This window comes from Neovison vison, chromosome 1, assembly GCF_020171115.1.
Source record: "Neovison vison isolate M4711 chromosome 1, ASM_NN_V1, whole genome shotgun sequence".
NCBI lineage: Eukaryota > Metazoa > Chordata > Mammalia > Carnivora > Mustelidae > Neogale > Neogale vison.
In genome coordinates this window covers 74,248,229-74,271,837 of record NC_058091.1, presented here as the reverse complement: position 1 = coordinate 74,271,837, position 23,609 = coordinate 74,248,229, and the positions used below count along the sequence as shown (strand labels likewise).

At 34.6% G+C, this 23,609-nt stretch overlaps 1 pseudogene; it reads right to left on the bottom strand.

Moving 5' to 3' along the window:
* Positions 1-1,227: 1,227 nt before the first annotated feature.
* Positions 1,228-1,716, bottom strand: LOC122899263 (annotated as a pseudogene).
* Between the last annotated feature and the right edge of the window lie 21,893 nt (positions 1,717-23,609).

Below are 23,609 nucleotides of genomic sequence, written 5' to 3'. Positions count from 1 at the left end.
CATGATTTCAGGGTCTTGGGATTGAGCCCTGCATCGGGCTCTCTGCTCAATGGGGAGTCTGCTTCCCCCACCCCTTCTCTGCTTGCCTCTCTACCTACTTGTGATCTGTCTGTCAAATAAATAAGTAAAATCTTAAAAAAAAAAAAGAAATAGAAAAGAAATAGGATAATGCTGTATTGATTGTGATAGAAGTGTGACGGACACAGTTTTTGAAATACCAGGCTGAAAGCAAGACATAAAGTTGTAAAAGTTATCGCTATAATAAAAATATTAAAAAATTAAGCATATTAATGATTACAAATATATATAACGAGTAAAGAAAAAAGACTATCTATTGAAAGAATTTTAAAAAACCAGAAAAACAAAAAATACAACATAAAACAGAGTCAGAACTAAGGGAAGACATAGGTTCATATATGTAGATATTATTTAAAAGACAAAGATTTACTAAAAGAAAAGGATTCTCAGACTGAGTCACAAAGTAAAATCTAACTCTGTACCAAGTACATGAGATACACCTAAATCCTAAATGAAAGGTAGGAAATGTATAGGTTTACCATGATTATCAGGCAAATGCTAATAAACAAAAGCAAAGATATTATACTATCAAAAATGGCAACATAACTTGTTATAGAAAAATCTTTGTTTTGAAAATAAGCAGCAAGAATCACAAACATACAAACACATACACATGTACACACACACACACACACACACACACAGAATCTGTTTTGAGACACTGGAGAGCAAGGCAGAAAGATCTCAAAGAGGATCAAAGATACTGGACAGAAGGGTGATAAAGTGAAAATCCAATATTCAGCCTATTTTCCTATTTGACATTTGTTAGTTTGCAAGCTGCTGCTGAGAAGGTGAGAAACTGAACAAAGTCTCCAGGAGTCCTTTGAGAATGTAGAAACAAAAGTTGGACTTCAGACTTTCCAAAGAGAGAGATCTGGCATATAATCCAGGCTTTCAGATGAGATTCTCACTGGGCTACACTCTAAGAGTAAGGGAGAAATAGAAATAGACCAACTCCCCTAAAAATGAAGCCCAATCTAGAAAAGGTAAGGTGATCTGACTTCAGCCTATTTGTGTAAAACAAGATGACTCCTCTCTTGAGGAAGGTAACATCATCTAAAACTTCAAATTATCCCTATAACCTTTCATTTATTTTTTTTTATTTTTATATTTTTACAGTCTTGAAGCTTTTTTCTTTTTTAACACTTATCATGCTATGAATTCATAGAGAATAGGTTCTAACAACTCAAGCTCCCGCCCATTGGTTCTTACAAAATGTGTTTTTCTGGGTGGAGTGGGCTGATGCTTCAGTTGAATGCAAGTATCTTTCTTGTTGGCTTCCTTCTTTTTCTGATCATTTTCCTTCAGACACTTTAGGAAGCTACTTTGGCTCTTCAAATGCTTAATATGCTAATACGTGAATTCTGTTGGCAGGAATCTTGTCCTTAACTTGTTTGTTTAAAGCAATGTAAATAGCATTTTATATTTTAGTCTAATATTTTAGACTCTTCCAGTTTTGCCATGGTAACATCTGTGGGGCATTCCTATTTGAACAGTGCCCATTCCCTTGATGTCTACAATACCACCTTTCTTATAGATTTGCATGTATGTGGCCAAAGAAACAACTCTACGTTTCCTAAAAGGTCTAGAGAACACAAAGCAAGTGCCTCTCCTCTTTCCATCTGTGTTGGTCATTTTAGTGAATGACTAGAAGATGAAGGTTCTAGCTGAAAAAGCCCTATAACTTTTCATTTAAAATGTCTGTACTTTAGTGAAAAAATTACCAGGCAAATTTGGAGGCAGAACATGTGACAAAAAAGCTAAGAGGGAAAAACAACTAATAGAAGCAGAACCGTAAGAGATACAGACATTTAAGTTACTAAGTGCAAGTATGGATTGACTGTGCACTTCTGACTAGGATGTGAAAGACTGTCAAACCTAAACACTCACAATTCACAACTAAGAGAAAAAGAGAAATTACAAAAATTAATTTTGAAAAGGCAGCCTACAGCCATCGAAGTCATAACTAAATTATATAGAAAGGAAAAACATTCAAAGGTGAGTATATAAATAGCAGCTCAGTTTGTTTGTTTGTTTGATATGGCAAATTTGCTAGTTCTTGATGTGAGCTCAAGTGTGTAGCTTGCTCACACAGAGAGCAGAAGTTAAAAGGAGAAACCAATGTAGCAGTTAGCAGTCTCTCGGGGGGTAGAGAGAAAAAATTAAAGGCTTGAGGTCTACAGATACATAACCATTTTCCACAAAAGATATTTGCTATATTCTAAGACTACATAAAAGTCTAAAATCCAAACAAAAAGTTTTGAAAGTGAAATCTATTGCAGTCTCATACTTAGGAAACAAAGACCTAAAAACAGAAAAGGCAAGAAATGAAAGCCATAGAAGATGTGGTGTATTGACACTGAGAATCAACAGCTCTTTTTACTAACCAATGCTGAGTACACCAAAAAGTTGAGAAACCAAACCTCTGGCAGACCATTACTGCTGGGATAAAACCATTGGATAAACGTATTTGAGAAGTAGGTTATTTATACAATCTGGGGGGAAAAAATGTTTTCACATATTGTTTAGTAGTAACCGAGGGGAAAATGATATTTATACAGTGAAAAACAAAACAAAACAAAACAAAACAAAAAAACCAAACCTTTGTCTTAACAAAGTGCCAAAAATTGACTTCATCAGCAATAGGGCAAAAAAATATTTTGTGCTTCTAAAATTGGTATGCTAAGAAGGTCACAGCATCACTTATATAGAGAGAGAATATTCCTTCCGAGATGGTCATAATCTGAATCTCATCTTGGAAAAAAGCAGCCAACAACCTAAATTGATGGATTTCATATAAAACATCTGACATATATTCTTTATAGAAGTCACATCATGAAAGAAAAAGTGTTATGTCAGTTCCAGCCTATTGATAGTGATGTTTCTGGCCAGGCTTGCCTAAGGTTCTCACCCAAGGTTCAATATTTAGTTGTAGTGAGCCCCGCATACATTCCCCCCAACAATACCAAGGACCAGTGTTGTGGCTGGACTGGTCCTTAGAGTTCTTATTATGATGATAGGACACACCTCAGCAAAACCACCAGGGAACTTTGAAAAACAAGATTATTTTACCAGTAGGTGCTGGAATATAGACAGCAAACAGTGAGGTCACAGATGGATAGAGAGAGAAGTAGCATGGACCAGGGATTCTGCTTTGATTAGGGTCTGAAGATGGAATGCTTAAAGTTCCAGAGGTTCACCCTTTATTGGTGAATTTAGGGCATTAAGAATGGAAATTAAGTCCCAGGAGAAGAAAAGTGGGGTCACTTAAGTGGCCCATGATCTATATTACCAGTGTTTTCTCAAGAGGGAACTTCATGGGTAGGGGTGACCTGGTTCCTTATCTAATTGTTTTACTGTAGCTGTGCCATACAGCTAACAATAGTTTATTCAGAATGAATGTCTTTGAAATGGATGCATTTCAAAAGTTTAATGTCAGATATTTATATTACAATCAAAAAGCTTAATGTCAAGCACTTGCACTACACAAAGAAAGACTAAGGAACTTTTAACTTAAAAGAGATTAAAGACATATGACAAATAAATGGATGCATGATTCTACACTGGATACTTGATCAGAAAAAAAAAATTCTACAAAGGACAACATTGAGACAATAGATCAAATAGTTTTGTATTCATGTTTAATTTTTCTGAACTTAGTAGGTGTGCCACGTTCTATGCAAGAAAATGTCCTTTTTCTTAGGAAACATACACTGAAGTATATGGGGTGAAGAGTCATGATGTTTGACACTCTCAAATGTTTCAGCTGGTATATAACGTGTATGTATTGTGTATGTGTAGAAAAGAAGGTGTGGCAAAAAATTATCAATTGTCACTCTAGGTGAGTATACATGGGAGTTCATTGTACTATTCTTGAAATTTTCTTGCAGCTTAAATATTTTTTTAACAAAAGTTAAAAAAAAATAAAGCATGAGAAAACTCTGGAGAACTACATATAAGAACAGAAACAAGCCAGAGCTAGCCTTATTCTTACCATTTAGGTGAGATTATGTTCATTTTGGTGACTAGTTCATCACTTATTGGAGAGTAGTGATCATCTAGTGGACCTGCACTCTAAGAGATATTAAGAGTAATCTTCAGGCAGCAGGAATATGATACTCAATAAAAACTTGGACCTACATAAAGAAATAAAGAGTGCTAGAAATGAAATAAAGGAGGGTAAAATCAGTTTTTCCCTCTCTGTAGTAGCTCATACGGATCCCCTCTTCTGATATATATTACTTACCCAGACTACTCACCTTTGGAACTTTTATCTATTCTTCAAGATTCAATTCAGATGTCACCTCTTTTAAGAAATCTCTTCTAAAATTTTTATTCCTAACAGGCAGAATAGTTTTCCTTGTCTGTGTGAATCTTTAGGGACTTTTATACCTCTTGGCTATAATGCTGACTTGATTTGTGACCCTTGGAAGGTATTTAATATCCCTAAATCTCAGTATTCTCATGTATAGGATAATAATAATACCTAAATTACAAGGCTGTTCTGAGAATGCCTGTGCATTACTTAACAAAGAGATTGGGCCAGAGGAAGCATTTAAACCATATGAAATGATGTATAATAATATTGTGATGAAGATAGTTACTCCTTTTTCATGATGAATAATATTGGCCAGAAGTAAACTTTATTTTGTTTTGTGATACTTTTATAAAATATGCTTTATTAGCAACTGTGTAAAGGAAAGTTATAATAATGTGATTAGGTGTATTTGGATTTTTTTTGTTATTTTAATAGCAATAAAATCTACTAAATCAGAAGAACATGTCTTACTCAGTAAGATATATGAAGAGGCAGGTAAGATAAGGAAGGATAAATGTTATGGTCCCTATAATTTCTCAACCACCAAAGAAAAGTAAGCCAAGAACATAGCTGGAAGGAGACCAAGTGAAGCAGGGTCCAAATGAGCTTGTCAGCTATAAACCCTGATTGCACCAGACACAAAGCCCTGTTCACACCAAGGAGCAAGGCAAATAGTGATGGACAAAGTCTTGACTAATACCATGTCAAGAGAGCAACACTATTAAAGTTTGGAAGGGATATTGGTGATAAGTGTCAAGTGGTGAATAAAAATGAGCAAAATGCATGCGTGGGAATATCTTGGGTGTGTCATGTGTTTATTCTTTAGTTGGTATTTTTAAGATCTGGATTAATAAAACAAATATGGAGATACATGTTTCCTTGTGTCTTAGTAGCTCTCCTTAAAAAAAAAAAAATACCCTAATTATGTAATCAAGAAAGATGCATATTTTTCTTCAAGATAAAAGCATATTTTTCTCCTTTCTTCTCAGCAGACTTAAAATGTAATTGTATACAATAGTATGCATATTAGGCCTATGAATGTATATAAATAAATGTAGTGTTTGGCCTATAACATATTAAAATGTGATATATTTGGCAGTAATAACGCAAAAGAGGCCAACAGGAACAAAACTGTATCGGACTAAATTATGTGATATTGAGTTTGTAATATTAATTGATGTAGTAGATAACATTAATAGATGAACAATAATACCACAGAAAAGGGGGAAATAGTATAGTTATATAGGAGTCACGTGTTTCTGTATCTCACTGGAATCAAGCCAGTGTAGAGCTAAAGCAGATTAGTCATATATAGATAGTAAACCCTAGAACAACAATTAATATATGTTATATGTGTATGTACATGTATAGATAGATAGATAAAGTTAAAAAATCATTAAATAAGTTTAAATGTTTCATTGGAAAAAACTTAATACAAAACAAACCAGTGAAGTAAAAATAAAGGAACAAAAAGACAGGAGACACATGGAAAACCAAAAGCAAGGTGGCAGATGTAATACAACTGTATCAATAATAACATTAGGTATGAATGGATTAAACAATCAAATAAAAATATAGAGACTGTCAGAGTGGATTAAAAAAAAAAACCTGATCTAACTACATATTGTCTATAGGAGACACTTTATAGCAGCATTTTTTATAATAGTCAAATAGTGGAAACAAACACACATCCATTAACTGACGATGGATAAATAAAATGTACTCTATCCATAAAATGGGATATTATAAACCATAAAAGTGAATGACGTAGGGATGCCTGGATGGCTCATCAGTTAAGGATCCAATTCTTGGTTTCAGCTCAACTCTCCGGGTCCTGAGATGGAGCCCTGCCTGGGGTTCCATGCTCCGTGTGGAGTCTTCTTGCTTCCCTCCCTCTGTTTCTGCCCCCCTCTTTCTCTCTCTAGAGTAAATAAATAAAATCTTTTTTTTTTTTTAAAGATTTTATTTACTTGTCAGAGAGAGGGAGAGAGAGCAAGCACAGGCAGACAGAATGGCAGGCAGAGGGAGAAGCAGGCTCCCTGCCGAGCAAGGAGCCCGATGTGGGACTCGATCCCAGGACGCTGGGATCATGACCTGAGCCGAAGGCAGCTGCCCAACCAACTGAGCCACCCAGGTGTCCCTAAATAAATAAAATCTTTGAAAGAAAATGAATGAAGTAATGATTTGTGCTATACCATGAATGAAACTTGAAAACTTTATGCTAAGTGAAAAAAACCAGTCACAAAAAACCACATATTGTATATGTCTACTTATATGAAATATTGAGGACAAGAAAATCTAAAGACACAGAAAGTAGATTAATGGTTGCTTAGGAATGGGAGTGAGATGGAGAGATAGGGGATGATATCTAAAGGGTAAGGGGTTTCTTTTTGATGTGATGAATATGTTCTCAAGTTGACTGTGGTGCATATATCTGTGAATGAATATCCTAAAAACCATTAAATTGCACACTTTGGGGAAATGATATGGTATATGTATATTTTAATGAAGCTATTTTTAAAAAATAAAGGAGGTACAGAAAAATGAATGACTAAAATTGAGAAATTCATGAAAGGAACACCATTAAATCTAATTTAGAATATTATTTTGGCCAGAACTAAGAAATCTTTCATAGTTTCTTTCTGGGAAAGAACAAGAAATAGTATCGAAACCCACTGTATAAAATACACAATCCATTGTGTGTAGTTTTTTAGAAAAGATCTTACTAATTTATTTGAGGCAGGAAAAGGAGAGGGAGAATCTGAAGCAGATTCTGCACTAAATCTGGACGCCCACTCAGAGCTCGATCCCACAACCACAACATCATGACCTGAGCCAAAACCAAGAGTCGGGCATTCAACCAACTGAGACACCCAGGCACCCCTCCATTGTATGTATTTTAAGTTATTAAATTTATAAGGTTAAAAATAAACTTAAAAGCACGATGACAATACACAATACTTCTTAGGCATATTTATGCATAGAGTTAAAGTAGAAGAAAGTTTCGGGGACACAGTTCATGTTGAGGAGGAATTTCCTTTCCTAGGCCTTACAGGTTCAAGTCTAGGCACATCCAGAATAACTTGCTTTTCTCAACCCACTCACCATTTTCCCAAAGAGAACAAGAGGTAGTTGGATTAGTGATTTGAGGAGAAAGATTGATAGTTGCTCTGTTCCTTCTCTCTTTTCCTTCTCTTGAGATCTGCCTCTGTCAGAAAGAAGGACACTTGTCTCTCCTTCACATGGTAAGTTGGCTCTGTTTTTTTGCCAGAAATTCTATTCAGGGGAGGTGAACCATGAGAGACTATGGACTCTGAAAAACAGTCTGAGGGGTTTGAAGTGGCGGGGGGGGTGGGAGGTTGGGGTACCAGGTGGTGGGTATTATAGAGGGCATGGCTTGCATGGAGCACTGGGTGTGGTGAAAAAATAATGAATACTGTTTTTCTGAAAATAAATAAATTGGAAAAAAAAAAAGAAATTCTATTCAGGGAAATGCTAGAATATCAGATGGCCAGATGAAAAAGCATCTGCTTCTGTCTGATTTCTGTGTTTGTCTTTTACTTGGTTCTGAACTTGGTGGGGTGGGGAAAGGATATTGCTCATTGAACTCCCTCAAAACCCGGTAGTTACCCACTATTCAGCAGTATGAACCTGCCAGTTTAGTGCTCTCAAAAGAGTCAGAGTTTTCTCCACATTTCAGTCATTAACATCAGAAAACATGAGATTCATTTTCCTTATTAAAACTGACAAACGATCAAAACCAGCATTTACCTCTTCATAAAGGAAATGAGGAGAGAGAATATGATCAGGGCAATGTGGTTCCAGGGTCTTCAACTCCACTTGCAACATTTAATTCATTAAGATCCTTATTACTTATATTGATGCTTATTATGCCCTTCCTGGTATATTTTTGTGTTGTCTGAAATATGTTTTAATATTTTTTAAAGGAAAGAAAGGGCGTAACTGGACTCAAGATATGGGGTGCTATTACAGAAGGGAAAAATTGGAGAACTTTCAGATCTTTAGAGTGCACTATTTCTGATTGTAAGTTTTTCTGAAACATTTCATGGACCTACAATATAGAAGTCACCATTTGAAAGCGCTTGAAAAGTGTATATTTCTATGTAAACATTTATAGAAACAACTGAGCTGAAAAGAATTTCAAGCCCATGTGATGACCATGCCTTAGATTTGTGTATTGAAGCTAAACCAAAAATCTCTATTCTGCTTGAAGTTTCCTGTATTTTCACACGCAACAAATTAAAAAGCTGTTTAAAATAATTCCCATTATGGGACGCCTGGGTGGCTCATTGGGTTAAGACTCTGCCTTTGGCTCAGGTCATGATTTCAGGGTCCTGAGATCGAGCCCCAGGATTGAGCCCCACATTGGGCTCTCTGCTCAGCAGGGAGCCTACTAACCTGCACCCAGCCTGCCTCTCTGTCTGCTTGTGATCCCTCTCTCTCTGTCAAATAAATAAAAAATCTTAAAAAAAATAATTCTCATTATGTTTAAGATTATTTTTTCACTGTGAGAAAGCTTGCATGTATACTTACTTTGACAAGTAGAATTGTCAACCACAAAGGACATAGAAAGAAGCAGTAAAAACCATGCATTACTGCCTATATATTGTCTAAGTTGGTGCTTCTCAAGACTGTCCTTGGTGAAGGCCAGTCATTAAATTTTAAACATTTAAAAAATTTTCAGTTTTAGGACCTCCTGGATGGCTCTGTTGGTTAAGCAACTGCCTCGGTTCGGGTCATGATCCTGGAGTCCTGGGATCGAGTCCCACATCGGGGTTCCAACTCCATGGGGAGTCTGTGTCTCCCTCTGACTTTCTCCCTTCTCATTTTCTCTCTCTATCTCTCTCTCAAATAAATACATAAAATCTTTTTAAAAAATTAAAAAAATAATAAAAATAATTCAGTTTTAAACATTAATTTTTTTCAGTTTATCACTTTGACTTCTAAAAATATATAATTAAAAGTGACTTTCAAAAAAATCAAATAGAAAATGTGCAGATATCAAACCAATCTTTCATCAGATTCGACAGGCACAAAATTACTCTGTTCAATTGCTTAAACATTTTTAAATGCTTACTTTCATTTTCAAAGAAAATGCATACTCTTTCATTCTGTAATTATTTCACAGACCTTTAAAACTGTGGACCAGCACTGGGCTACAGACCACTATTTGAGTACCACAGATCGAAGCCATTCTTTACTTTTTTCCTATATTTATTTTTTTGCCTTGACGGTAGTACCCAAATATGCTTAATCTTGAGTTTAACTTGCTGTGACCTTTGTATTTCTTCCTTTAAAGTATTCAGCCTGTTTTTCCTTTTCCAATTAAAAGAAAATGATGCCTCTCCTCTTTTCTTCTCTTGACAGATAACAGCATCCCTGAGATCAAACTGATCTAACAAGCAGTATTCACAGATGATCTGTTTCCCTCAATTTCAACCTTTGTCTCCGTCTTCTTCTTTCCTTAACAAATAGTATTTCAATATCTACTCTGTACCAGGAACTACAGATCCATTGATAAGATACCAGGTCCCTCTCCTTGTGGTACTACTGAGTCTGCTAGGAAAATACTAGTTGAGCAAATAATTTATTACTTGAAACAGGTATAAGTTGTACAAAGGAGAAATAGAGGCTACTTTGACAGGGTTAATATACATGATGAGACTTGCTAAACTATATAATTCTAGAAGACAAAAGGTTGGATTTATTTTTAAGAAATGAATTATGTTTATATGTACCATCTTTAAAATGAACCTTATAACTTTTCAAAATGACATTTTTAATTTTAAAAGCCTGAAATGAATGATTTCCTTAATTTTGATTGACTCAGCTTAAGGAACTGAGAACAGTAATATAATTTTCAAAAAAAAAAATCTCTTAGCCCAAAGGATTTTAAAAATCAGATTACAACCTGATTTATATTCAAACGCATTAATATTTTTTCTTAGTATTTTTAAAAAATATTTTATTTATTTATTTGACAGAGAGATCACAAGTAGGCAGAGCAGCAGGCAGAGAGAGGGGGAAGCAGTCTCCCCACCAAGCAGAAAACTCGATGCGGGGCTCGATCCCAGGACCCTGAGATCATGACCTGAGCCAAAGGCAGAGGTTTAATCCATTGAGCCACCCAGGTGCCCCTTTAAAAGATAAATATCTATAATTGTTTTAGTTTCAGTAATATGAATTTCCAAACTCAATTCACCTATTACTGTTAAATTAAAAATATCTCTTGTTGTGAATATCAATAATTAAACATGTTGTCAATATTTACTTTTTTTTCTTTGATCCTTCAGTTTAGTTTGCTGGGCTGAAATTTTTGGCAATTTCGTTCTTTCTTTAAAATCATTTTCTCATAGAAATGTCAACTCTAAACTTTCACTCATCTGTGTCGATAAAGAAAACAAGGATGATTTTATCCAGATATAAAGCAAGTGTCTTATATTATCCAATTATTCCAACATGTAACATTTCATAAATGTAGACATTCTTAATTTTTTATCAAATTATTCCTGCTCTTACTCTCTTTTTAAAGAAGTAGCAAAATTTCAAAATAGTTTTGATGATAGGAAGAGAACAAGAATATTATCTATTTAAGCACTGAAGAGTTACCAGTAAATAATAGTACAAGTGGATAAAGTGATCTCTCTACCATTATTGAAAATGTCCATCATGGAAAACCGTGTAGTTTCTCTCGATTAAATGAACAAAGGAGAGAAACAATAATTAGCAGCATAGAATGATGACAGCAAGATTCCCAGGTGACTCACTATCTCCAGCCTGGTGTAGTAGTGATGAACCTATGCATTATTTTAAGGTAATCTATCCAGAAAAATACAAATACATATATTCTTCAGAAAACTGACAACTGTGTTTTATATGAGATTGCTAACACCCAATAAGAAGCAAAAGGTAAATGTCTATGAACATGTTTGTGTCTGTATGTTTATTTGTAATCTATATCTAGTTTTGTAAAAAACATAGATATATTTATAAATCAGGATTTTAAAGTGTTTTAAAATTGTAAGTTCAAATAAATACTACTCAAATTTTAAAAAGTACTCACTAAAAAATCAAATTTTCTGTTGTATCTCAAGAATACAATATTAGACTGCCAGAAATCTAAGATTTTTGAAATAGTTTGATGCTGGATCAGTTTTGAAAAATAAAACTTACTTTTATTGCCTAAGTATGGAATACAGACTAATGAAAACAGTCAACAGAAGCTGATTTCTTTTCTACCATCTGTGCTGACAAAAACCACATAGTTCACCTCTTGGTCAATCATTTTAACTATTTGTTCAGTAGTATGTGCTCTGGAACTATAGTCCTGAGAACATAATTATTAACTTTATTGATACTTAGGTCTACACTTTCTTTTGACAGACATATTTCAGACTGATATATGTTATACAGTGTCATTCAAGAATGCCTTTTTTAATCTCCTGGGAGTTCAGAACAATATCAGGAAAACCTGAAAGAGTGGAGTGTTTCTATAGCTAAGGAAATATATTTTCCATCATGATTTTGCTGTACTACTACTACTGCATGTTGTACATAGGAAATGTCCTCAGGTGAACTAGTGAAAAGGGCTTATTAATGTATTTATGTATGTATTCATGTATTTATTTTAAGCTACTTTGTCATTAGCTTTTATACAAATAGGATGTATTAAAAGTGAGAAAAATATATATATATACTTTTTTAGTGAAAATATATTTTAAAACTCACTTTGGCAATAAGGAATTAAATTTTTGAGTGAAATTTTAAAAATAAAATGTTGTACTATGGTACAATATGTCATGTGTAATCTCCCTGTGTTCACTTTTCATATTCCTAGATTTCATGGCTGATCTTTTTGTCAGGTATCTCAGGTGCTTACTGACTTCATGTTTCCAGCCATCTCTCTTGTTTCAGTTTTTCTCAACTATATAACCAGTAACAAGTATATATATACATATATATTTATATATACTATTCATATATATAATAAATATTTATTTTTATATATAAATAATATATATAATATATAAATATATAAACGCATTCATATTTTTTCTTATGTATGTATACACATACATATATATATAAATACATATATATATATATATTTAATTTCTTAGACTACATCACTGTAAGCCTACCTGCAGACCAATGAGATCCCCTATTAATATATATTGTCAGCTGGGTCTGGAACTACTAAGTGTGACTCTCGACACTCCAAACTTCACTTCATGTATCCCTGGCAGAGTGCAAAGCAGCATGACTGATCCACAGGCGAGTAGCATTGGCTCTTCTAAGAACAGTACATCAGAGTTTTTGCAAACTCATGGCTTAAAGGAGAAACAAACATACGGAGCCTGGAAAAGGTTGGGACTGGAGCCATCATGATGCCATGGTTAGCCAATTCCATAGGCACATCTGGTAAGCAATTGCAGTCCATGAACCCTGTAAAACTGTAAACGTGGCCTGTTGAGCATAAGGGCCCTTTATATCTGACATTATATTGACCAGGCTCTTGCTATTCCCTCTAGAGAGGCCCTTCACCCTGCTCTGTAAACAGAGAAGGAAGTCAGAGGCCCGCTCTTGCATGCAAGCGGTCAGCAGCTCACCCTGAACTTGCTTCAGCCAGAGCACAATCAGGCGTCATGGTCAGTGGATATCTTGGGGCTTCAAAGGTGAGTCCACTGCTCAAAAGGAGACATTTCGATGACCCAGGATTCCTGGCAGATTTTATTTCAGTTGCTGGAAAGTTCTCAAAAAAGCTCAAAAGCTCTCCAGCTGCCCAGAGAGTCTGAAATGCATGCAGTGGGTCTCCCAGACAAAGCTTTAGAAAGCTGCTAGCAGCACAGATCCAACACAGTCTCTGCATCTTGATTTCACTAGAACAGATGTTATCTGCAAGCAATTAACATACTTGTCATCACCAGTGAAACAGATACAGAATTCCTCAGGTTTTTTTTTTTTTTTAATGCACCCTAAAGAAAAGTGTTTCTACGTAAAACAAAATGTTCACATTAGTATTAAAATAATATTCAGTGAAGAAAGTTGCATGTGTCAATTTTTCAGGTTTTTTTCTAATTTTTTTTTTTATAGTAAAGACTGCAATAATTTTTAGAAAACTGTGAGGGAATAAATGTCACCAGCAATATAAATATTTGTAGCAACTCCCTATTCTATTAAAGCAGTATTTATTTTTTATTATTTTGTATCTTCATATCTTGGCTGATAAAATTTGCCATTTGGTGCATTTTCTTCAATTTTAAATTTTTCAAAATTGATTGATTTATAGAATTCCACGGGAAATAATGGGATTTGCTTTACAATAATAATTCAAATGTCAAATAGTAAAATATTGATCAAAATACGACCCTTAATATGGGTTCAAGTGAAAAGTTTGGTAAAAATGTATAATTATCTTAAGTGATAAAAACAAAAACAAAAATAAAACAGAAATCCTAAGCTTGAGTTGCTCCAAAAGAAAAAAAAAAACCCACATAGCATAATACCTATGTATTATATAATTGTACTCTTGACATCAACTCAATTTCTTATGGGCTAGCTTCATAACACAGCATTCCTGATTTATCTTTCCACATAAAATTCAGTTTTCATTCAGCATTCATACCCTCAACACTTCTTTTTTTAATTAATGAAAACTGGAAGACTTGATTTCTAGCATTTCAACTTCAGATCATAAATTTTTCTGCAGAGTTTAAATTCATTTTTTTTCTTTTTTTTTCCTTTAAAAATTTTTGTAAAATTTGACAGTAATGTTTCGGCCATACCGACAGCTTAACTACTTTGAAAATACAAACACATCACCTAAGCAAATGCTATGACTGATACATTCCTCTGAACAGAGCACTTATATGAAGTGAAATGAATGTTCACTGCAACTAAATGGGAGGCAGATGTGGAGTAGTAAAAGATCATCGAATTAGTGCCTAATATTCTGATTCACTCTCACAGGTCTGGTGGGTGATCTTGAACATGGCTTAACATTTTTATCTAGAAAATGACAATCTTCTTAACTGATTTACTCTGAGTTAGTATAATTTATATAAAAACACTTTATTATCATGGCACATTATATAAATGAAAATAGCATTTTAATCATAAAATATTTTACAAAATATATACTCATTAAGTACCTAGTGTAAAATTTTGCCACATCTATTGGGTGATGCTAGCTCAAGTGCTCCATTGGTTCTTGAGGCTTTCTCTCCAACAGGAAGTGTTTACTTGGCTCAACTTTACTATTAGGTAAATTGGTTGTTTAATTATCTACTGGTAATCTCGCCTCTGTCATACAGATGGTTGTTCACACTCTTCTCCCAATATTTTCTTTCTCTATCTTTGTGCAAGTCCTCATGTCTTTATGTTCTGCTCAAGTTTGCTCATCCTTGGTGCTCAGTGTGTGTCAGGAAGTCAAATCCTTTAGTTTGAATTCTCCATGGCACTTATTAGGTATTTTACTGCTTAAAACAAGGCTATCTTATATTTTAACATCTTCTACTGATTTCCGTTTACAAAAGTTATTTCAGAATTCCCCTGTGGTTTCTTATTCTTATTCTTCTACATAGCCTCAACCTCTATTAAACTGCCCAGTAAGAAATAACTACTTAAATGTCAACTAATATTAATGATTTGAAATCTCCAAAGTCAGAACCTGGATATTATGGGCGAGTTTTTGTCCAAGTGATTTTAGACCAATCCTTCTGCAAGACAGGCAAAATAACCGATGAAATAAACAGGGTCCTATGATGGAGATGAGCAGGTACAGGAGGACACTTAGTGGAGTCTAGAAGTGACAGCATAAATTGAAATGTAAAGGAGGAGAAGCAGCCTGTCAAACCAAGGGCAAGACAAAGAACAAAAGTTTCAAAATCCATTAGCGGAAAAGAACTTACCTATTCTAACAGTTTTCTGAGGGCTGTGTGGATAAATAAAACACAGTGAAAGGAGAAGAAAAGGCATGAGATAATGAAAGATAATATGGCAGTTTTGTCCGCTAACATTTATTGTGAGCTTTCTATTGCCGGATACAATGCTGATTATCTCACTTGATCCTCAGGAAAATCCTAGGAGGTAAATATTATAAACAACATTTTACAGATGAAGAAGCTAATGCTTAGAAAGGCTAAATAGGTAGGGACTCCAATCACAGAATGAATTACAGGATGTGGTAAAGAATTCAACTTTTGTCTTAGTGCAATAGGAAGCCATTGAAAGATTTCGGTTCACAGAAGGATGTGATTCATTTCTATTAATAGAAAAATTTATCCTGAATGATGGGCAAACATGGATTGCTTAACTTCTCCCTCTTCTCTTCACACCTGGTTTGTTTTGTGCCCACTGGATTCTGAGCCACTTTGAAAGAACAGAGATCTAGTCTTGTTTATTATCTTATGTTCAGTGCTTAGCATGGTATGTAACATATTTTGGATGCTCATTTAATACTGATTGAGTGAATGGCTGAATGAACTTGACACTTGCTGATTTCCACTTGGGTCTCTGATATTAAAAGTTATATTAGCTTTTATTTTTTGAGCCCCATATCTAATCCAATGTCCATTTACTTACCAAAGATTTTGTTGTGTGCTCAATTGCATACAGTAATGGGTGTATATTGTTCCTTTTTAGCTTGACCACAATGGCTATGACAAATTCCACATGGCTGGGAAAGGGTGGATATGCGGGCTACAGCCAAAGGGGTCAGATAGGAGGTTACAGAAGTGAAATGGATAAGAATCATCAGGGCAGAGTCTAGGGCAGTATAGGAAAACTACATTTCTAGATTTCTTTAGATTGCAAAGTCCCATTCCACCCAAGGACCCCACTCTGTCTTGCTTTGTTCATTAGGCTATCTGTCTGAGTATTTTGTTCCCTCCAAGTCAGTAATTCTTCAATAATAATAGCTATTATATATGTTTTACTGGATATAATGAACTAAATGAGGATCTTAGTACTGGTAGAGAAGTAAAGCTCATAAATTAGAATTTAATCCTTTTATGGCATTATAGGATTATATCCACTTTGAAGGGAAAAGGCAAAAATTCTAGTTTTTTGTTATTATAGGAATCACCAAAACTTTGACAACTTCAATGAATTTTTTATTTGTAAAAGGTAATACTAGATCTAGCACTTGCTCAGTATTAGTCAGAATAGGCTATAGTTTGTTGTTATAGCAAATTAACCCCAATTGTCGGTGCTTTATCATAAACTCACCAATATAGACAGAACTCTGGTCTGCATAGCTGCATGTAGTATCCTAGGATTACAGAGGCTCCATCATTTTGAAGTAACACCTTCTGAAACATGTAGCATCTTTGATTGTTGGGGAGGCGGAAATGCACATGGCAGATGCATTGGTGGGATTTTCATTCCTCAATCTGGAAGTTACACATATACCTCCTACTATCATTTTATTGTCCAAGCTTGGTCACAGGCTTGTGATGAACTGCAAGAAATATGGACAAGTAGGTGAAATTCAGTTGGGCATCAGGTCTTCTGTAATGCTCCTCAAACACCACTTTAAGAAGGGTAACAAGCCTGAGATTTTTAGTTGATAGTAGAGGGATCACATTACTCTTTCAAGTCTTTACTCAGATTTTCTTCTGCTGTTCTTTAAAGTCAGGGTATACTGATTATTACACAGTCAGTGGAAGTACCAGATGTTTCCATAGTTCCCCTTAATGTAGGAGATTAAATAAACAGATGCCATTTCTAATTAGAAACTTCCATTTCTTCCTACTTAATATAAAATGTATCAAATCATTTCCAAATTAGAATTTTTTTTTCTCTCATGGTTTTGTAGTAAGGCTCTCTAAGAGGGGTAGTCTTAAAGCTTTTGCTTGTCCCCAGTGTACTGTTCATATGCTGACTGATTTGAAACACAACTTCAAGAAATGTGAAAGCATCTTCCAATTTTTAAATAAGATGCAGTTGTGCTGTTTCTTAAATGATATACTGTGTTGGCATGGTAGCTATATGGTGTCATCATTATTGTAATATCGAAGGTTTAGGCAAGTGTTCAATTGTGTTTTCACTTATTTTGGAAAATTGTATTACATTAATAAATTTAGCAGGAAAAGGGATACATTCAAATATTTAAAAAATCTCTTTCAAATATAGTTCTAGATTTCAAATTGAACATCATTGTGAAATGTTTTTAGAAATGTTGGAAAGCCATCTGTAGTATGTTTCAAAAGAATTATTGTATCAATTGGGAGGTTAAATTGGAGGACTTCTGGATTTTCCTGGAAAGTTTCATTCATTTCTGTGGTTCTTTTGCTTTAGGATCAGACATGCTTAAGATTTACTTACTTACTTACTTCTTTTACTTCTTCATTTATTCTGTCTTTAATCATTAGGTCTTGGGTTCAGACATAGAGCACATTTCCACCTTTCTTAAAACAAAAATTTGCAAACAGATTATTATGACTTTTGAGTTAACCTGATAGGTAGTAATTGTACATTTGATTAATACAATAGATGAAATACTCTGAAGTTCCTTCCAACTAATCTGTAAATAAAGACTGACTTATTTATAGCAAACATAATTTTTAATCACTGATTTTCTTACTAAAAGTTGAAAATTAGTAAGGGTAAAAAGAACAGACAGCACTGAGAGTCAAGATGCTGAAGAAGGCTTAGATCAGTGGCTAATTCTATCATATTTGTAGGAAGACTCAACATCTTAAAAAACATCAGTTCTCTTCAAATTGATATGTGGGACAATGGCAACTATGTTAAAAATCAAAGTTGGATTTTTATTAAAGATTTGATACACAGATTTAAAATATATGAAGAAGTTTAAGGGCCCAAGAATGGTCAAAATATGGAAAAAGAACAATCATGTTGGGAGAATTGTTTTAGCAGATTTAAGTTGTTTCTTTATGAATTGGAATATGCTTTGAAAAATAACCCAAAAAACCAGAATAGAAAGCACAGAAATAGAAGCATTAATCTATGGAAATGAATATATGTCAGAATCCTCATTGCAAGTAACAAGGGAAAGCAGGAATCATGAAACACCTGTGCAGGACAGCTGATTATTTATATGGAAAAAATTAAATTAGAACACTACCTCAGATCATTCACAAATATCAGTTTCTGACTGACAAAAAATATTTCTTTTTAATTTTAAGAAAAATGTAGGAAAGTATCTTTATAGCATCACGATACAGTAAGAGTTCCTAAGCAAAGTATAAAATGTTGTTAGCTACACAAGAAAAGATTACAAGTAAATTTATGACCTTTGGTTAATAACCATTAAAAAAATAAAGACACATGTAACAAGGGATTTAAATTATTTAAAATTATTTAAAATATGTAAAGATACCATTTAATACTCTCTAGAGCAGTGAAGGTAAGACATTTTTGTCAAAGGTTTGCAAAAGATGAGAAGCAGTGGAAACCGTAATATACTTCAGGAATGAAAATTTTTATAACTACTGTGGAAAATACTTTGGCATTATATAGTGAAATTGAATCGTACTATACCCTACATTTATAATATTATAATAACAATACTAATATTATGTTATATATTACAGCACACATGTAATAATAATAATAATATAAAAGAACTCCATTCATAAATATTCTGTCAGGATTCTACCAAAGAAATAGAACCTGTAGGAAAAATAGACACACCTCTCCTCTCTTCCCCAACACACTTTTGTTTGTTTGTCTATATGTGGGCTTATGTGATTATGGGAGTTGACTAAAAGTAAGTCCAAAATCCATAGGTCAGGCCATCAGAAAAGGTAAGCTAGAAATTGTTGGACAGGAGTTGAAGCTACATTCCACGGGTGGAATTTCTTTTCCCTTAGAAAAACCTAATCTCTTCTCTTAACGCCTTTCAAATGATTGGCTCTGGATGACCTAAAATATTGAGGATAATCTTGTTAAAGTCAACTGATTGAAGTTGTTAATCATGTTTACAAAATATCTTCACAGCAGCACGAAGATTAAAGTCTTAATATCTGGAGACTATATCCTAGACAAATTAACACATAAAACTGACTATCACAAGTATAAAGTCTGGAGAAATTCTTCCCAAGTACCCTAAGAAAAATGTATAAGAAATTTTATGGAAATTTTTATAACATTTCCAAATAGAAATTAACACAATGTTCACCAAGAATTAATGAAGAGATAAATTATGAACTAGTCACACAGTGAAATACTATGCAATAATAAAAATGGACTCTAGCTGCTCAAAATAGCATGGATGAAGTTTAAAACATAATGTGTGAGGCGAACGTGATAACCACTACACTACAGAAACCGTGGGAGGTTGGGGTACCAGGTGGTGGGTATTATAGAGGGCACGGCTTGCATGGAGCACTGGGTGTGGTGAAAAAATAATGAATAATGTTTTTCTGAAAATAAATAAATTGAAAAAAAAAACAATGTGAATGAAAAGCAACTTCTAGAAGACTACGTTACACTCATTTTAAAATTTTTTCTTATTTTTTATAAACATATAATATATTATTATCCAGGGGTACAGGTCTGTGAATCACCAGGTTTACAACACTTCACAGCACTCACCAAAGCACATACCCTCCCCAATCTCCATAACCCCACCACCCTCTCCCTACCCCCCCATCAGTTTGTTTTGTGAGATTAAGAGTCTCTTATGGTTTGTCTCCCTCCTGATCCCATCTAGTTTCATTTATTCTTTTCCTACTCCCCATTGCATCTCCACTTTCATATCAGGGAGGTCATATGATAGTTGTCTTTCTCCGCTTGACTTATTTCGCTAAGCATGATACGATCTAGTTCCATCCATGTTGTCGCAAATGGCAAGATTTCATTTCTTTTGATGGCTGCATAGTATTCCATTGTGTATATATACCACATCTTCTTGATCCATTCATCTGTTGATGGACATCTAGGTTCTTTCCATAGTTTGGCTATTGTGGACATTGCTGCTATAAACATTCAGGTGCACGTGCCTCTTTGGATCACTACGTTTGTATCTTTAGGGTAAATATCCAGTAGTGCAATTGCTGGGTCATAAGGTAGCTCTATTTTCAACTTTTTGAGGAACCTCCATGCTGTTTTCCAGTCACTCTCATTTCTAAAATGTCAAAAGCAAGAGCTTTACTAGTTTATACATGTAAGAAAACAAATACAAAAGAAATGATGGAAGAATAAATTCAGAATCTTGGTTAATTATGTTAGCTTTGGAGAGTCAGGGGCATTGAGTGAAGGCACATATCGTAGATTTAATGGTGCTAAAATTACCCAGGTTTTATGCGTTAATGTGTTTGCAAGTGCTTGTTTTATAGATACTTCATAACTTACATAGTACCTATATATATTTTTTTCTTTTTTAAAGATTTGATTTATTTATTTGACAGAGAGAGATCACAAGTAGGCAGAGAGGCAGGCAGAGAGAGAGAGGAGGAAGCAGGCTCCCTGCGGAGCAGGGAGCCCAACGCGGGGCTCGATCCCAAGACCCCGGAATCATGACCTGAGCCAAAGGCAGAGGCTCTAACCCACTGAGCCACCCAGGCACCCCATTACATAGTACCTATAGTTTTATGTATCAAATTTTATAAAATAAAAAGGTAAGATTAAGGAACCAATCATTCTTGTCATTCACTTGATAGGCATCATCATTTTGGGAAAGTGTGGAGCCCAGATGCATATTCAAACCTGGTAAATGGAATTTATTGAGCAGGGATCTCAGTAGCTGTCTTGATAAAAATGACTGGGATTTGTGCAAATTGCAAATACTTCCATAACTCTTGTATACTTTCTTGGTTCCCCTAGCTTCTCTCTTTATTTTTTTCCTGTTAGTGCTCTTCCCTAATTTCCAAGAAATCTCCAATTCTGAGCTGGGCTTTATCTAGGTTGTAAGAAACAGCCTCATTCCAATGAAGTTGGGATCAGACTATAAGGAGGGTTTGAAATGTTCTGATTGGAAAGCAAGCAACAAACCAGCTACTCGCTTTTGAGTCCCAGCTATGTGTTTCTTAGTTTGACCACTGATGTTTTGATTCATTGTTGAAAAATTGATTGGGCTCTCACACCACTGCTTGCCACATTTTTTTATATCTTAGCAACAATGTGTCAGTGAAACATACTATGAAAATGCCATTATCAAGATTGTGAGGGGAAGTTGTTGCTCTCATTCCTTGTTCCCTCACTGCTGAGGGCCTCAAATCTATGCTGAATATTTTGTTTTGGCCTGCTCTGGTATTAATCCTTGTCCTAGGCATTTCTGGTATCCCTGTTCTCAATCTGCTCCATTTCTGCTCTTTTTACTTCCATCTCACTACTGAAAATACAAAGGCACATACTTAGCTATAGTTCTTAAGATGGGGTAACAATAAATATGCAGACAGGATTAGAAATCTGAAATATATGTAATTGGATTTTTACTCTAATAATTTTATTATTTACCTCATTCCTGCTAGTTTCCTATTCAATGTTTTCAGTGACAAAAGAAAAAATTGTTCTTTTCTAATACTCAGTTCTTGTCCTGACTTAAATTACTGTTCACATATACTGAGGGATAAATGCTAAATATTAATGCTAAATAATATATTAAATAAATAAATATAAAACCATTGCAACAAAGACTCTTTTTCCAGTGGACCATAATTGCTGGACCATTAATACTGGACCATTGCTCACAGGGCTCTCAATCTCTTCTACCCCTTCATCCTGGCTTATCCTGGGCATTCCTAACTAGTGGCATCTCTGAGCAGCTTATCAAAAAAGAGCATAAGCCTTGCTTCCTTCCCATAGGTCTTCTCCGTATGAGGGGTTCCAAGGCACTGAACCCCAAGACTGAGGGTATCTTGAATGGTCCAGTCAGAATTCAGACCCCTGGGCTGTAGCTAGGTTTATACAGTCCCCCAAGTCCTGCAGGTAAATACAGAGCTGCACAAACTTTGTCTAGTTAACTCTACACCTGTCATGGGAAGGGGAGTGCCTAGGTCAGGAAGTAGAGTATAAAGAACTACACTCGACATTTTGAATTCTGGGTTCACTAGAGAGAGGACAAATGACAGAAATACAGACTTACTAAATCTACTTGTATGAGACGACCTTCTATTTTTCCCTCTTTTCAAATTACATTGGTTAGAACAATATTAATTGATGTCAACGATAACAGGTGATTTGTTTAGCAGGATGATACCTTTTTAGATAGGGGATAGTGAGAGAAGAGGTAGGGATCCCCAAGGACTAGGAAAAATGGCAAAAGAAAGCTGAGGCCAGGCTCATGAATATATATTATCATTTTATCTCAATTTTTAAAAGGACTGTTGCTGCTTCTAAGTGTTTAGGAGGAATAGAAGCTACTAGTTCAAGATGAAAAATGAAACCCCTTCCTTTCCACAGTCTCATTAAAATTTTAGAACAGAATACATTTAAATTGTTTCAACTATTTAATTTTGACTATATTTTTGACTTTTATATATATGTATGTAACATATAAACTAAAAATTTTTTAATCAAATACCACACAGTGTTTATACTCAAAAGTGAGTTTCCTGTTTACCCCATGCCTCCTACTCTTTGTCCCAGGGGCAACCACTCTTCACAGGGTCTTGTGAGCATTTACAGAATACTTTCTGTACAAACCATTTCCATGAAACTTATAGATGACTTCTATATAGACGGTTCTGTCCTTTGATTATTTTTTGCGTAGTAATGTATTTCAGAAATCATTCTCTATCAGTATGTAGATCTGCCTCATTCTTTTTAATGGAGATCATGTGGAGGAACCATAACTTATAGGACCAATTCTTATTGTTGGGTGTTTAGGTTATTTTCATTCTTTAGTTACCACAACCAATGCTGTTAATAATTGAAGAGTTTAGAGTGTAAGTGTGAGTATATTGGTAGGATGCCAAAAGTGGACTTGGTGGGTAGAGGGATATATGCCTTTTGACAGAGAGTATGAAAAGGCTTACATAAGAGGTTGCTTATTTTACAGTAATGCTTACAATACTCAGGAGTGCCAGTTCCACCTACCTAAGCCTAACAGAGTTGATTTATAATCAAGCTGTGTGATCTTTATCAAGATGATAGATATAAAATGGTATGATATTCTATGCATAATCTGCATTTCCTAATTTCAGAATGACTTTGAACAACTGTCATGCATCCAAAATTTCTGAATGTTTCTTTACCTATCCTTTGACTCAATTCCACTAGAATG